The sequence below is a fragment of the Hyaena hyaena genome, unplaced genomic scaffold (genome assembly GCF_003009895.1).
Source record: "Hyaena hyaena isolate Hyena2069 unplaced genomic scaffold, ASM300989v1 scaffold_624, whole genome shotgun sequence".
Taxonomy (NCBI): Eukaryota; Metazoa; Chordata; class Mammalia; order Carnivora; family Hyaenidae; genus Hyaena; species Hyaena hyaena.
In genome coordinates this window covers 889872-897696 of record NW_024081258.1, presented here as the reverse complement: position 1 = coordinate 897696, position 7825 = coordinate 889872, and positions in this window count along the sequence as shown.

Here is a 7825-nt window from a genome sequence, read left to right as displayed (position 1 = left end):
AGAGGGGAGATACTAGCTGAAGCTACTTTAGATATCTCATGGCCGCAGTGGGAGAACTTGCCTCAGAAGGGAATGGAGTCAACATGCAGGAAGTGACTCATGACTTGAATTGAATCATCAGGCATCAGAACCCCTTGATCCAGCTGTGCCTGAAAGCCAGACATTTTAGTGAAATGAGACAATAAGTTCCCTTTTGGTTTCAGCCAGCTTGGGTCAGTTTTCTTTCACTTGAAACTGAAAAGTTCTTGAGAGAAGCATCACTGTGTGCCTACCAGTGTCACAGGGATGATCTGTACAAAGTGCCATGGGAAAAGACAGGAGGCAACTGATCTATGCCTAGAGTCGTGAGGAGGGAGTGTCCGGGGAAGCCTTTGCAGAGAAGGGGTCACTTAAACTGGATTTGGAAGGATGAAGGGCAGTTCATTGTGTCGGAAAGATAGAAGTGACCCTTCCCAAGCTGTTCTAAAACATGGGCGGGGGGGGGGCCAGGAAATACACTTGCACATAATCTAGGGGATAATGAGAAAAACCACAGGGGAAATGTTAGGAAACATTTTGAACTCAAGGACATAAAAAGCGCCTATCAAAACTTAATGGGTGCAGCTAAAATAACACGGAGAGGGAAATTTGTAGTCTTATAATTTATAAATTAGAAAAGAAGACACATTAAGAGTGAATGTGCTGAACACCCCTCTCAAGAAGTTAGCAGCAAGATAAACATAGAAGAAAGCCGAAGAAGGGAAATCGTCATGATAGAGAACAGATCGAAAGAGGAAGGAAGCAGAGCCTGGAGAGGATCAACGAAGCCCCGAGCCCACCACTGGGGACTCAGAGACCGGGGGTGTGACTGCGTGGCCGATTTGGGAACAAGTCTCCCTGCGCCCCCCCCCCCCCCCCCCAGTATGGGTAGACTGGGCAGAGGAGACTCGGTGATGCCCAGAGCCCAGAGGGGCTTCCCTGCAGAGGAGCAGGATTAGGATCCCACCCTGTGGGCCGTGGAAGCCATGGAAAATTCTCAGCGGATTACTGGGCTGGGGACATATCTGGCCCTTGGGGACCCTCTGCACATGAAGGGTGGTGGCTCAGACGCTGGGGCTGATTGAAAAGGAGAAGAAAAGCCACAAGGATGCCATATTCAGTTTTCCAGGAACCAGCCTCTGACACGTCACCACCAATGGCTGCTTCCACGGCCACCTTGCACCATGGTACAGACTCTCTTTCAGGGAGGGACAGCCAAGCCTCGAGGGTGGCCTCTGAGAAGGCTCTGGAAGGTAGGGAGAGCCCGGTTTTTCAACCTCAGCACCAGTGACCTCCAGGCAGGACAATTTGCGTTAGGGACTGTCCCGTGCGTGGTGTTTCCTGCGCTCTAAGCACTAGACGCCAACAGCACCTCCTCCCAGGTGTGACAGCCGGGGGTGTCTCCAGACATGGCCACACATCCCCTGGAGGGGCCACTGATTTGGTGGCGTGGGGGGGGGGGGCGCTAGGCCCCCTGCCCATGACCTCTGCCCCCACCTGCCGAGTAGGGCTGGGGAGACCCTCCACGCCAGATAATAAGGAGGCTGCAGTGGGATCACCGAGTCCGGCAGAGAAGGGCTCAATGCACAGCAGAGGTCACGATTATGTGGCTGGGTGACAGCTCTTCCACCCGCCTCTGGGGTCAGGCAGGAGGGGCTGGACCGCATGTGCTGCCGCGTCCTCAGCTCGGCCACAGCGATGCCTCAGCCGTGCCTCCCGCCGGCCCTCGGGACCCTACGCGCAGCCTGGGGAAGCCTCCAGCTCTACCTTGGAAAGCATGCCCAGAGTCCAAGGCGACGGCCACCAGCGTCCCTCTGCTGGACGATGATGGCAACTGCTAATTCCCCGCTTCTGCCTCCAGAAATGTTTTATTTCATTTTTTTTTTAATGTTTTATTTATATCTGAGAGAGAGGGAGGGAGACAGCGTGAGCAGGGGAGGATCAGAGAGAGAGGGAGACACAGAATCAGAAGCAGGCTCCAGGCTCGGAGCTGGCAGCACAGAGCCCGACGTGGGGCTCGAACCCACGAACCGCGAGGTCATGACCTGAGCCGAAGTTGGATGCATAACAGACCGGGCCCCCCAGGCTCCCCTGCAGTGATCATTTTAAAGCAAAACCTCCAAAGTCTCCCTGTCATTCTAGAAGAAAGCCAGAGTCCTCACTGTGGCCTGCCAGGCTCTCTCGGCCCCCACTCCTCAGAACCCACCGCTGCGCTCTCCCCTGCAGCCCACTTCCCTTCCTGCTGCTCTCATGTCACACGGTTCCCCTACCGGGGTCCTTGCACTGGCTGTTCTCTCCACCTAGAACACCCCCCTCTCCCCTCACCCCTCCAGATACCTACATGGCTCCTTCCTTTTCTTCATTCAAGCTTGTGTTCACAATGTCCCCTCCTGGGCCAGGTCTTCCCTGGGCTCTGCCCCTCCACGCCCCACCCCGCTCACCTGTTCTAAGCCCCCCCCCCCCCACTGTGCCTTGTCATTACCCCTTGTGCGTGCACCTCTGGTGGCTGCCTGTCCCCCACACACCAGCTTCACAACGGCAGGGATGTACCTGTTCTGTTCCCTGCAGGTCCCCCACCCCCCTGAGAGTAGCAGGTGCTCACTAAACATCTGTTGAGTGACTGAATGGCTATTTCAAGGCGCTGCTCTCCACGCACAGCCTCGCTCCACCCCCACTTGGGACTCACCCTGGGAAACAGAGTCAGGCTGGCCTATGGGTGACAAGGCTCTTTCAATGTCAAACGTCAGGTGTGGCTCACACAGCTCTGGTCTTCTCCACGGCTCCACCTTGCCCCTTACTCACCTCACATTATGCACTCCAGCCAGTTTTTCCTGGAAAACTAGTGCTGGTTCCTCAGACTTCAATGGTCACCTCCTCCAGGAAGCTTTCCCTGATGCCCCCAATCCCTCCTCCAGGCCCCTGCTTCCTCTGCATTATGCGTTATTGGTGCTCATATACTTGACCTCAAGCTCCACAGGGCAGGGACCCGTCTTGTATCCCCCAGCGTCTAGAACAGTGCTGGTATCCAGCAACGTGATGTGAGTGAATTAGCCTCGGGGTCACTTTCTGTTCTCCAGCCCCTCCCGGGGCTCCATCCTCCCGAATCACTTACCTTTGGAGGAACCACGTTTTCTTACGTACACTGTGCCTCATTTTGGACTCTTCAAATGGCACAAGGCTCTTTCCGTTTTATGGGCGCTTATGGGAGTCTGACCCCCAAATGGACTCATGGTGGAGATATCCCAGGACTGCCTATTCTTTGAAACGAGATTGTCACCCATCATCTAACTTCTGCCTCCCCAGACCCCAGACTGGCAAAGACCTGTCCCGTGCAGGCTGGGAGGGTGGAGTTAGGTGACCAAGGAGAGACTGGTTCTCCTGGTGAATGGGCCGGAAGGACGGCTGAGGGGGAGGGGCAGCAATGCCCTGCCCACTCCCTCTCCAATCGGCTTAGCCCCAGAGCCTCTCATTTCCCGGTCAGCTGCATGTGAATCTGGGTGCCCAGCAGAGAGAGGGGCACGGCTGTGCCAGGTGCTACTATCTCATTTAGTCCCCGGAGCAGCTCGAAGAGGCTGGAACTATTATTACTCCCACCTCCTAGATGAAGAAACAGGCACAAAGAATTTAAGTCAGTTGTCCACGGTTGTGTGGATAGGAAGACGTGAAACTGGAATTCCAGCCCGACTAGTTCGGCACCAGAGCCTGGCTGTTAACCACTCACTGCAAGCGACCTTGATTAAAATGCCCACGTGTGACCCTGAGCGTGTCTCTCGTTCGCATGCGTGCATGTGAAATCACGCCCTTGCTCGCACTCTCAGGTGCACATGCAACCCACACCCAGAGACGGAAGTTCCTACTGGTGTGAGATTCATCACACGCGGTAAAGCGCAGGCATTTTGATCCGGGACTCACCCGGCTTGCTTGCGCACACACTCCTTGAACACATTTGCACATGCCTGCAGAGAGCGCGTGCAACGTCGCTGTCTGTCCAAGTGCACACATGTGCTAGTACGCGCTCATTGTCACATGTGCACAGGCATACGTATGGGCGCATGTGCACCCCTGCACACGAGCAAATATTTACAGAGCACATGCTATGTGCCAGACACTGGGCTGGGGTGACAGGGGTGAGGAACTGTCCCCTTCCTCAGAGCTGTCACCTTCCCAGTGCATGGACTTTAGTGGGGGGAGGGGCGGGGCCATAGATGCCCGTGTACAATGGTCATGGCAGATTGGCCCTATCTATGCAGCATTTCTACGCATCAGATGCAGAGCTGAGCGTCCAGAGGCCGCGTGAGCGCCATTCCCCCATGTGCACGTCCACGCTGCCCCTTTGTGGCAGGAGCCACAGGGCACAACCTGGGTCTTGGCAAGAGGTGAATGGGGTGCAGGGGACAGAGCTCAATGTTATTTTCAGCATCCTCTGGGGTCTGAGGGTCCCTGAGCCTCCATCAACCCTTCTGAAGCCAGACCGTGATCCCAGTGACAAATGTCATGTGCATTTGCAGATATGCACACACCCACGTACGCTGCTGTGTGTGCACGCGTGTGGGCAAGCCCCCCAGCCCTCTCAGGGGCCCCTATCCCAGCAGGAGCCACCTCCCCAAAGTTCCCGGCCTCCTCCTTACCCCTCATCTTGCACCTGAGGGAACCATGGCCCGGAGCCACCCAGTCCCTCCATGAGGCCGCACACCCAGGGAGGAAGGGCACCCATGACTCGACTTCCAGGCAGCCGTGGTGAGTTTCTGCAAAGACTCCCTTCCTCAAAGAGGCTCCTCTTTACTGAAAGTTCGGGCTGCTGTGGTTTCCCCGCACTGACTCGGAGGAAAGGTCAAACTCACAGAAATGTTTACCAAAAAACTGTCCGTCAGTCATTCGACAAGCATTTACTGACAGCTGCAGTTTGCACCCGGGGCTGCGTGCAGCGCAGCGGGGAACGAGGGAGCTGAGCAAGCACAGGGTTTGTCCTACAAAAAGGTCAAGGGCCACGCGGGGGCTGGGGTTGGTCCAGAGGAGAGGGAGCTCCATGCACAGAACCGGGCGGTGGGGGAGGAGGGGAAGCATGTTCTGGACAGACCAAAACGGGTGTTGTTTTGGCCCCCCAAATCACAGCCGGCAGTCAAGCAGAGCTGAAAGAGATGCACCCAGGAGCTGGTGCAAGCCAGCCTCGGCACCCCCATGGATCCACAGCCCTCTCTTTCCAGGGACAGGTGGAGGCCGGAGCCCGAAGTCCCAGCGACAAGGGCCAAAGTCGAAAACCAGAGGACTTGCTCATTCTTCGATGCATGTCCTGGTTCGCCCTTTCATTAACTCAGCACTCACCCTGTGCCGGATATTGGGCTCCCCCCGCCCTGGGGGTGTCTCAGCCCATCCTACCTGTGCTGATGGGAAAGCAGAGGTGTGAGAAGCCCAAAAGACTTCCCGGAGGAGGTGGCACCTGATCTGAAATGTAATGTAGTGAGATGGCGAGTAAGGGGTAACAAAGAGATCTTTCCAAGCAGAGGAAATAGCAGGTGTGATGGTCTTAGCGATCTCATGCTCTTCTTGGTGAGCCCACAGCCAAAGCATCCTTCTTAAATGAGCCAGCGCTAAGTGCTGTCATATCCTCGCTCAGGTGGTCCCCAGATGACCCTCGGGGGTACTCACTGTTTCTAACCTCCTCGTCCATATGGGACCATGGAGACTAAGAGAAGGTAAGCCAACGTGTCCATGATCGCTCATTCCCTCTCCACACGCCACCTCTGAGCATCTGAAGCGGGTGCAGTCTGGGGAAATTTTAGGGGGTACCCAGGCCGGGCAAGCACCTGTAAATTTAGTTTTGGGTTTAATTAAATGTCAGCGTGTGGGAAGTGATCTGTTCAGCTGAAGCAGAGTCCTCACCCCTGTACACACACAAACAAGGCAACAAGAGTGCCGTCCACGGTCAGAGCGGCTCCTGCAGACGTCAGATAGCCAGTCAGCAAACACGGGTCAGCACCGGCGCATCTTTGGCCGGCCTGGGTCTGAGAAGGTTAGAGTGAGCCCTATTCCTCTTCTGGTCTGGTCTTGTTTTTCCACGGAACATCCCGTCTGGGCCGGGCCCGGGGCTGGGGGCTGGGAGACGCAAGAGGAGATAGATTCTGGTCCCTGTCCACGTGTCTGGCGGGAGAGACACCCCGGCAGCGACTTCCTGTAGGTTTGAAATGTTCCGTTATCAAATACAGAGAATAGAATTGACAGTTACAAGACGTGATCTTGGGGATGCGCTGCAGGGAAAACGATTCAGCCCTGGGGTAGGAACAGGCTCACAGGGAAATGTCCACGCGGACTGCGCATGAAAGGCGGTATTGCATTAATCACCGGGCGGCTGGGGGAGGGGAGGTGGGGAGTAAAAGTGTTTAGGGATGACCAGGTCATGTTGAGTGGTGGTGCCCAGATCCTGGGGTCTAGAAGACCCCAGGTATGATTCCGACACTAATTTCCGTTTGTGTGTGTGTGTGTGCGTGTGTGTGTGTGTGTCTACACCACGGAGCAGGTAAGTCCATTCTAACACTACCTGCCTGGAGACGCATCAGATCCCACAGGTTGAGGGCTCGGTCCTACCAGACGGCCCTGCCTGCCCCACACACTTCAGACACCACTGTCAAGTCCGGCTGTCACCCGCGCTTCTGGCCGAGCAGCAACGGACTCCAGCTTAGGCTCCTTGGGCTCCATGCTTGCTAGAGCAGGCTTCCGGAACTCGGAAACATGTCCCCTCCCTCACTCCTGGTCTGTTGTGAAGGGATATGACGCAGGAACAGCCGGATTTAGGTCCTAGGGCAAGACTGAACTTCAATCTTTCAGGGTTTTATGGAGGCTTTGTTTCATCGTCCTGAGTGGCCATTGGTGACCGGACTCAAATCCCCAGCCCCGCTCCCTCCCCCAGAGGTCAAGGGGTTAGGACCCAGGCTTTCAACCTAATCACACAGTCGGTTCCCCTGGCAACCAGCCCCATCCTTAGGTGGCCTAGGGACTTCCCAAAGGTCACTCATTAACATAACAAAAGGCACAGTATTGCTCTAATCGCTTAGGAAATTCCAAGGGTTTTAGCAGCTCTGAGCTAGAAAGGGGACAAGACCAAAGATAAATTTCTCACCATGAAGTCACATCACACTGACACAGAGATTCTAGACTGCCCGGGTCACGTCTGGAGGCCATAGGTCAGGGTGACAGATCATCGAGGGCGTGCTACTTAGAGGTGACAGGTCATGGTGTCTAGGGTGGAGTGTAGGCTGGAGAAGGAGCCAGGAGCCAGGCTTGCAAGGGTTTGGACCCCGACCTGGAGACCTGTGTCTCCCCAACCCCCCCCCGCCCCCGCCCTGCCTGCCCCCCCAGAAATAAATTTAAAACATTTTTAAAAAATTTTTTAAAAACTTGCTTTCATAGGGCCTTGCTTGTTTTCTTTAAATCACTTTAATTTAAAAACAAGCATTGTCCTCCTCACGAATGGAAAACAAGAATCCTGTGTCATAAATAGAAGGGAACTGTAAAAACAAAAACAATGAAACCAAAACCGAGTTATTAAATTCTAGCAACACCACTGTGACCGGGGAAGGCTAGTCAGATGAAGAGAAAGAGAATTGAAAAAGGATCCGCTTCCTCAGCTTTCGGCCCTCTTACGCCACACCCATGTGCCACCTAAAATCATCTCAGGGGCCTCAGGGCTTTGTGTCCCCCACCTGGGTGCCCCTGGGGCAGGTGACCCATACTCTTGCCTTCTGGGAGCCCGGAGGCACCAGGAGCCAGGAGGAGGAGGCTAGGGGAGGGTGGTGGAGAGCCCATGTGGGAT